Source organism: Sciurus carolinensis, chromosome 1 (assembly GCF_902686445.1).
Source record: "Sciurus carolinensis chromosome 1, mSciCar1.2, whole genome shotgun sequence".
NCBI classification, from domain to species: Eukaryota; Metazoa; Chordata; class Mammalia; order Rodentia; family Sciuridae; genus Sciurus; species Sciurus carolinensis.
The window spans coordinates 43150475-43158586 of record NC_062213.1 but is presented as its reverse complement, the minus strand read 5'-3'; the positions used below and the strand labels follow the sequence as shown (position 1 = coordinate 43158586).

Sequence of the window (8112 nt, the reverse complement as noted above, 5' to 3'; positions counted from 1 at the left end):
TTTTTCTGTGACACAGGAATCTAGTTGAAGGATGTCATCTCCGTGGTGTATCCCTGACATTTCCATAAAGCACCTGATGAATCCTTTGGTGCTTCTGGAAAGCAGGGCACAGGATATTGCTTCTGGTGGGCCCCAGAGACTTCTTTCCTCTCTCCAGGCCCAGGCATCTCTTCTTATTCTAGGGGGTTACCTCTGCTGTCCACCTGCCCAACTTTCCCCAAGACTAAGAACAGATCCTTTTTAGAAGAAGTAGAGGAAAAGGGTTAAAAAAAAGCGGGTGGGGGGGACAAACTTTCAATTACTGGGCAACACATGGATGGCAATTCTGCATCAAAGGACTTAGTACAGAACATACACATTCCAACAGGCACGAAGACAGAGTCAGGAGAGGGTCTGGTGGGTTTGGAGAATGGTGAGTCTCTGGGGAACAAGAAGGAAGAAACTGAGGGAATACAAAGAGATAAGACTTGGATGTCCATTTGCGGAATTTGGATTTTATTCTGAAGGTAACAGAAGCCAGGAAAATTCAATAATCTATGTTGAGACATGACTGTTTTTTTTTTCTTTTTAAAGGCTCCACTCTGGTAGAAGGGTAGGAGATTAAGTTGTGAGGAGCCTCTGGCTGGCTCCAGAGATAAGCCAGATGTGGGCTAATAAGAGGGTAACCCAGAGAGTAGCAAGAGAGACCGAAAAACATAGTCACAGTTCTGGGAGAAAATCAGCCGAACTTGGTCATTGATTGGCTATGAGAGAATGATGGTGATGACAGAGAAAGAAGTTAAAGAAGATTCCAAGATTTTATCTTGGAAGACTAGGCAGTGAGTAGCCAGTTATCCAAGATTTAGAAGACAGTGGGCATAATGGGGAATGGGGACAGGTGATGGGGAGGGTAGAACTCGGCAAACTTAGCACTGGTCATATGCCAGGCACTGTTTTACATACAAAAACCATATGAAGTAGTAGTACTATTCCCATTTCACAGCTAAGAAAACTAAAGCTCAGAGGTGTTATTCACCCACCATTACTCAGAGAATAATGGTGTCAGGATTGGAGCTATCACCCTGGCCCGTAATTCATGCTTCTCCCCCGCATGCTTCTTCAGTGCCATACTATTTGGAATATTGGGGAAGTCACTCAGCACCCTGAGTCTGGAGCTTGAGAGACAGGCAGGAGGTGCAGGCATCAAATTGAGAATCCTTATTATGCAAATGGTTCCTGCATCATGGAAGCAGATGAGATCACCTGGGGAAAACGGTGGAAAGAGAAGACGAGGGTGGACCCTGTGAACTTCACATGTGAGGGTTACACCTGTCGGGTCTGTGTTATGCGACAAATCACAGGAAAGGCAAGGAGCAAGGCTAGGATTGTTTCTCCCATCATGGAGTTCAGAGGTGAGGTTCCCCGGGTCACGGTTGACTTCATTAGAGTGCAAACTCTTTCTTTCTTCTTCCACACTTTGTGTGTTTCATCTCACATAATGACCTCTTTAAGTCCCACATTCTATTTCAGACAGCAGGGAAGAGGAAGGACCAAAAGAAGAAGGTGTCTGCCAGCCAAGTGAGTCTGTTTTTTGGGAAGTCTTTCCAGAAGACCCATCATGTAATTTCCACTTATATTGGCGGAATTTGGAACCATCTTCAGGGAAAACTGGAGGTGTGGTTCTTTAGCTAGGCCCCTTACTGTGCCAACTAAACCAGGTCCTCTTGGTAGGGAATGAAAGAATGGAAACTGGGTAGACCCTGAAACTCTATCAAAGTGGGGAGGTGGAGGAAAGAAATAGACAAAGAACATTTGAAGAGAGAGACAGAAAGGAGAAAAGGATCCCATGAAAATTATACTGGTTAGGATGATTTTAGTTTCATTATTGAAAATCCAGCCCAAATTAGCTTACACTTTGCTCAAGTAACAAAAACAAAAATTGCAGATAGTGCAGGTGTGTCCACTGGGGCTTTGATGTCATACCTTTGCTTTTCTTGGATCTTCCCCTGTGTTGGCCTTGTATTCAGACTGGCTTTACAAATGGTAATAAGGCAGTATAAGCAGTTTCAAGATTCGTATGCCTTCCACACTATGCAGAGCAAGACAGGTCATCTTTCTAACAAAATTCCTGAAATGCATTTGTTCATTCAGAAATATCTCTGAGTACTGCTGTGTGCCAGACACATTTTGTGTGTTGGAGATAATGTGAATAAAACAAATAGGGATCCTGCCCTACTGGGCCTTGTTCTCACCCTCCTTTGCAGTCCAACAAATTATCCCCGAAGTGAGAGGTTTAGAACAATACTTATCATTTCATCATTTCTGTGGGTCAGGAATCTAGGTGTGGTTTAGATGAGTGTCTCTGACATGAAGACTCATAAGGCTGCAATCCGGGTATCAGCTGGGGCTACAGTCATCTCAAGGTCAACTGGGGGAGGATCTGTCCCCTGGCTCACTCGTGGCTGTTGGTAGAAGACGTCAATCCACTGCAGTGTGAGCCTCTCCACTCTGATGGGGTTAGGGAATGGGAAGATGGATACAAGTCAGTCTTCTAACAAAATCTCAGAAGTGACACCTGTTACTTTGGTCATATTCCATTTGTCTTGAAGTACATCACTAAGTCTAGCCCCCACTTAGGAGAAGGGGATGCTTCACAAAGGCATGTGTATCAGGAGCTGGGGCTCATGGGGAACCACTTGGAGGCTGCTTCCACAGAGTTATATTCGAGTCAGTGAAAAGAATAAACAGACACATATGTCAGGTGGTGATAAACACTTTAAAGGAGAAAAGAAGCAAATTAAGGGAAGCCCTTTCTCATTCAATGACATTGGAGTAAAATCTGAAGCAGTTGAAGTCGCAAGCTATGTGGGGGGTCTGTGGGAGAAGATTCCAACTAGAGGGAAGAGCAGGTGCAAACTCCCTGAGACAGGAACATGCTTAGTGTCTTTAATGAATCACACAAACCAATATGACTAGGCCTAAGTGAGCAAGGGAAGAGAACACGTCAGAGAAGTAGGGTGGGATTATGAAGATCACATAGAGACAGTGGAGCAGAGAAGACATCTCTGGACTGAGTCCTGGAGCACCTGTAACTTTTAGAAATGAGAGGATGGGGAGAATCTGAGGGATCGAGAAGAGCAGCAGATGAGAAAGGACAAATGACTCTGGGAAGACCACCGATGGGGTCCACCACGTAGAGCAGGGAAGAGGTGCTCTCAACCTTTCAGATGCCACCGCAACACAGGTGGGCTGCTGGATTTGGTAGGTGATGAAAGGGCATTGACTGCTTTAGAGATAGCTGCTTGCACAGAGTTATATAGTCAGTGGCTGGACAATGGTGGGTTATGGAGGGAGAGGAGTGAAAAAAGGGACCTGGGAGATATGGGGATCTCAAGAATTTCAAAGTTAGAAATAATAAAAGCAAGAAGCAAAATACTAATTATTGTAAAATTAGAAAATGTGTACATCAATTAAAAAAAAAAAGAAACACTAACTTTGAGATCCAAGATAGTGGACTAGAGGGAGGCTGCGTTCCTTGTCACTCCATAACTTGGATTTCAAGCAGAGGATATCTCTCTCTTGGTGAGGCAGTTTTTGCAGTTTATCGATCCCCTGCTGTTTACCCCATTTGTCTACTGCGATCACCTGTAGTCAGCCAGCATATCGACTACTTTTTGAGTGCAGATTGATCACATGGAGACGGGAAAAGCAAACACCTTACTGGAAGATTCTGAACCATACTGTGACATGATCTGCCTTACTTTTAAAAGTCTGTAGTACAGGGAATAGATGGTATAAGGGTGGAGAGTGAAAGCAGGAAGACCAGCTGAGATTCCACTGCAATGGCAGGTAAGAGAGCAAAGACTTAGGTCTGGTGCCTACCATCTGCCATTTGCCTGTCGCTTGCCTGTCCATCGCGTGCCTTTCACCTACCCATCACCCACTGCCTGAGGTTCACCTCCCGATCCTCCAGCAGCAGTCAGCAGACTGACCACAGACCGCCAGTGGAGCACCAGCTGCCTGCTCTTGATACTGCTCTTTACCGGTGACGACTCCTGCTTCCTCAGGTGTTGAAGTATAATGCCGGAGAAGCACGCCGAGGCAAATGTAGAGTGGAAATGCAGCTTTAGTAAAGAAAAGTAAAAGCAGACTTCTCCTGGGTGGAAGAAGGGGACCCAAAGGCGGAATCCATGGGATGAGCAAATCTTGTCCTTTTTATGGGTTTTACTCTCCCATTCTTTCTCCCTTATTTCTTCCCTTCCTGCCTACGGGATTAGGCCTGGTTTTGCAGGAGAGATGTAAAAAGTGAAAAGCGGATGGGGCAGGGGGAGGGTCAAAGTGATTCAGACAGGCAAGGACCCAGGGGGCATTAATCAGCACCTTCCTGCCTGTAGTCTCTGACAAGGGCAGGTAAATTTGGTTATCAAGGGGTTCTGCAGGTCCTTGACATTCCATTTTCCCATGGTAGTCTCCAACTTCCAGAGGCAGATGGCTTTATGGCCTCCATTTTCTTGATCTGACCCAATTTTCTATTTCTACACTAACTGCCTGTCCCCAATTCTGGCTTCACTGTTGCCAGGAAGTTCACTGTCACAGTACCTGCAGGTTTGGTTACATGTGTCTGCTGCCATTTTGGGACAACAGCAGGACTTGTAGGGGCCCTGGCTGGACTGACCAAGCCCTGTCTCCAGGACCCCTCAGCCTGACCTATCACTCCCTGCTTCCGGGGCCCTCACATCAACTGACTGCTCCCTGCCACCAGGACCCCCAGACTGACTGATTACACCCCACCTCCAGGATCCTACAATCAGACCAACAACACCCCACCTCCAGGATCCCTGCCCAACCAACCACACCCTGCCTCCAGGACCTCCAGCTGACCCCGCCCACACCCTGAGCTGCAGCTCCCCATTTGCCAACACATTTGGAAGCCAGAGTGGCCATCTTGGATAATCCTGGAAGCTGTGTCTCCCATCTTTTGGTGGGGCAAATCCCATCATGAGACACCTGCTGGAGACTGGAAACTCATTGTCAGGTACCTCTCATATATCAGGCTACGGAAGACTGGGAGATCCAAATACTATATGACTGTTATAATGTAGATTTTCTTTTTTCTCCTTATTGAAAAATTTTAAGTTTTTATTTTTTCCTTTTCTTGCTCTGTTTTCCTTTTGTTTACCTGTTCCCTCAGAGACTCTTTCTCCCTTTTCCCATGTAACAACTGACTTCTTTTGATTACACTCTCACTCTTTCTATGATCTAGAACTTCTATATATTCTTTTCTTATCCCATTAATAATTACATACTACACCCCTTCACATCCTCTTTGTCCTCCATTAGAAACTGTAGACCTTATGGCAAATCTATTTGTTATACTAAAGATAATAATTGAACTCATTCTGTTTATTATGACAATATCGTTAACGTCCTCACAGGGGCTATTTGGTTTCGAGTTGCATACTGTCTGAACTGGGCACTGCTAATATTCTTTAAGGGCCCCTTAAAGAAAAGGTTTTGGAAATGTATAGGGTCCCTATAAGCCTATAGGGGGGAAACTGCAATACCCCAGATCTGCACTGCTAGAGGGGAAGATACATGAACAAAATGAAAAAACAAGGGAAGAAGATGATCCAAACAAACCTAGATTCTAGGGCTGGGGATATAGCTCAGTTGGTAGAGTGCTTGCTAGTAGAAGAAATGTCAGAAAAGGACTTCAGATTATACACAATTAAAATGATTCATGAAGCAAAGGATGAGATAAGAGAGCAAATGCAAACAATGAATGATCATACCAATAAGAAGTTGAAAGAGAAACTGCAGAAGCAAAAGATCATTTCAACAAAGAGATAGAGATTCTCAAAACAAAAACAAAAACAAAAACAAAAAACAAAAAACAAAAAACAAAAAAACCGGAAATTCTTGAAATGAAGGAAACAATAAACCAAATAAAAACTCAATGAAAAGCATCACCAACAGACTAGACCACTTGGAAGACAGAACCTTAGAAAATGAAGACAAACTATTTAATCTTGAAAATAAAGTTGCCCAAACAGAAAAGATGGTAAGAAATCATGAACAGAATCTCCAAGAACTATGGGACATCATGAAAAGACCAAATTTAAGAATTATTGGGATTGAGGAAGGCATAGAGATACAAACCAAAGGAATGAACAACCTATTCAATGAAATAATGTCAGAAAATTTCCCAAACCTCAAAAATGAAATGGAAAATCAAATACAAGAGGCTTACAGAACACCAAATGCACAAAATCACAACAGATCCACACCAAGGCGCATTATAATGAAAATGCCTAACATACAAAGTAAAGATAGGATTTTGAAGGCTGCAAGAGAAAAGCATCACATTACATACAGGGGGAAACCCATACAGATATCAGCAGATTTCTCTGCCCAGACTCTAAAAGCTAGAAGGGCCTGGAACAACATATTTCAAGTTCTGAAAGAACATGATTACCAACCGAGATCTTATATCCAGCAAAACTAACCTTCTGATTTAAAGATGAAATAAAATCCTCCCATGATAAACAAAAGTTAAAAGAATTTACAAATAGAAAGCCTGCGCTACAGAATATTCTCAACAAAATATTTCATGAGGAGGAAATGAAAAACAACAATGTAGGTCAGCAAAGGCAGGAACTACCTTAAAGGAAAAACCATTCAAAGGAGAAACCAAGTCAAATATAAAATAAACCCAAATGACTGGGAATACAAATCATGTCTCAATAATAACCCTGAACGTTAATGACCTAAACTCATCAATCAAAAGACATAGACTGGCAGAATGGATTAAAAAGAAAGACCCAACAATATGCTGCCTTCAAGAGACTCATCTCATAGAAAAAGATATCCACAGACTAAAGGTGAAAGGATGGGAAAAAACCTACCATGCACACTAAACTCAGTAAAAAAAAGCAGGGGTTTCCATCCTTATTTCAGATAAAGTGGACTTCAAGCCAAAGTTAGTCAGAAGGGATAAAGAAGGACATTTCATACTGCTTAAGAGAAACACAATCAGGAAGACATAATGATGGTAAGTATTTATGCCCCAAACAATGGTGCATCCATGTACTTCAAACAAATCCTTCTCAATGCCAGGAATCAAATAGACCACAACACAATAATACTAGGTGACTTTAACACACCACTGTCACCACTGGATAGATCTTCCAAACAAAAACTAAACAAAGACACAATAGAACTCAATAACATAATCAATAACTTAGACTTAACAGACATATATAGAATGTTCAATCCATCAATGAGTGAATTCACTTTCTTCTCAGCAGCACATGGAACCTTCTCGAAAATAGACCATATGTTATGCCACAAAGCAGCCCTTAGGAAATGCAAAAAAAACAGAGATACTGCCTTGTGTTATATCAGATCATAATGGAATGAAATTAGAAATCAATGACAAAATAAAAAACAGAAATTACTCCAACACCTGGAGACTAAATAATATGCTATCAAATAAAGCATGGATAAGAGAAAACATCAGGGAGGAGATAAAAAAATTCTTAGAGGTAAATGAGAATGATGATACAACATATCAAAATCTCTGGGACACTATGAAAGCGGTACTAAGAGGAAAATTCATTGCATGGAATCCATTCAAGAAAAGAATTAAAAAGTCAACAACTAAATTGACCTAACATTACAGCTCAAAGCCCTAGAAAAAGAAGAACAGAACAACACCAAAAGTAGTAGAAGACAGGAAATAATTAAAATCAGAACTGAAATCAATGAAATTGAAGCAAAAGAAACAATTAAAAAAATTGACAAAACAAAAAGTTGGTTCTTTGAAAAAGTAAACAAAATACACAAACCCTTAACCACACTAACAAAGAGAAGGAGAGAGAAAACTCAAATTACTAAAATTTGTGATGAAACAGGAAATATCACAACAGACACCATTGAGATACAGAACATAATGAGAAGCTACTTTGAAAATTTGTATTCCAATAAAATAGAAACTACCGAAGACATGGACAAATTTCTAGAGACATATGATCCTCCCAAACTGAATCAGGAGGACATAAACAACTAAACAGATCAATATCAAGCAATGAAATGGAAGAAGTCATCAAAAGAAGCCTACCACCAAAAATGTCT

General features: G+C 41.8%; 1 pseudogene; it reads left to right on the top strand.

Annotated features, from left to right (window-relative positions):
- Positions 1-1222: 1222 nt before the first annotated feature.
- LOC124980314 (thioredoxin-related transmembrane protein 4-like) overlaps positions 1223-8112 on the top strand; it is a 44886-nt pseudogene continuing 37996 nt past the window's right edge.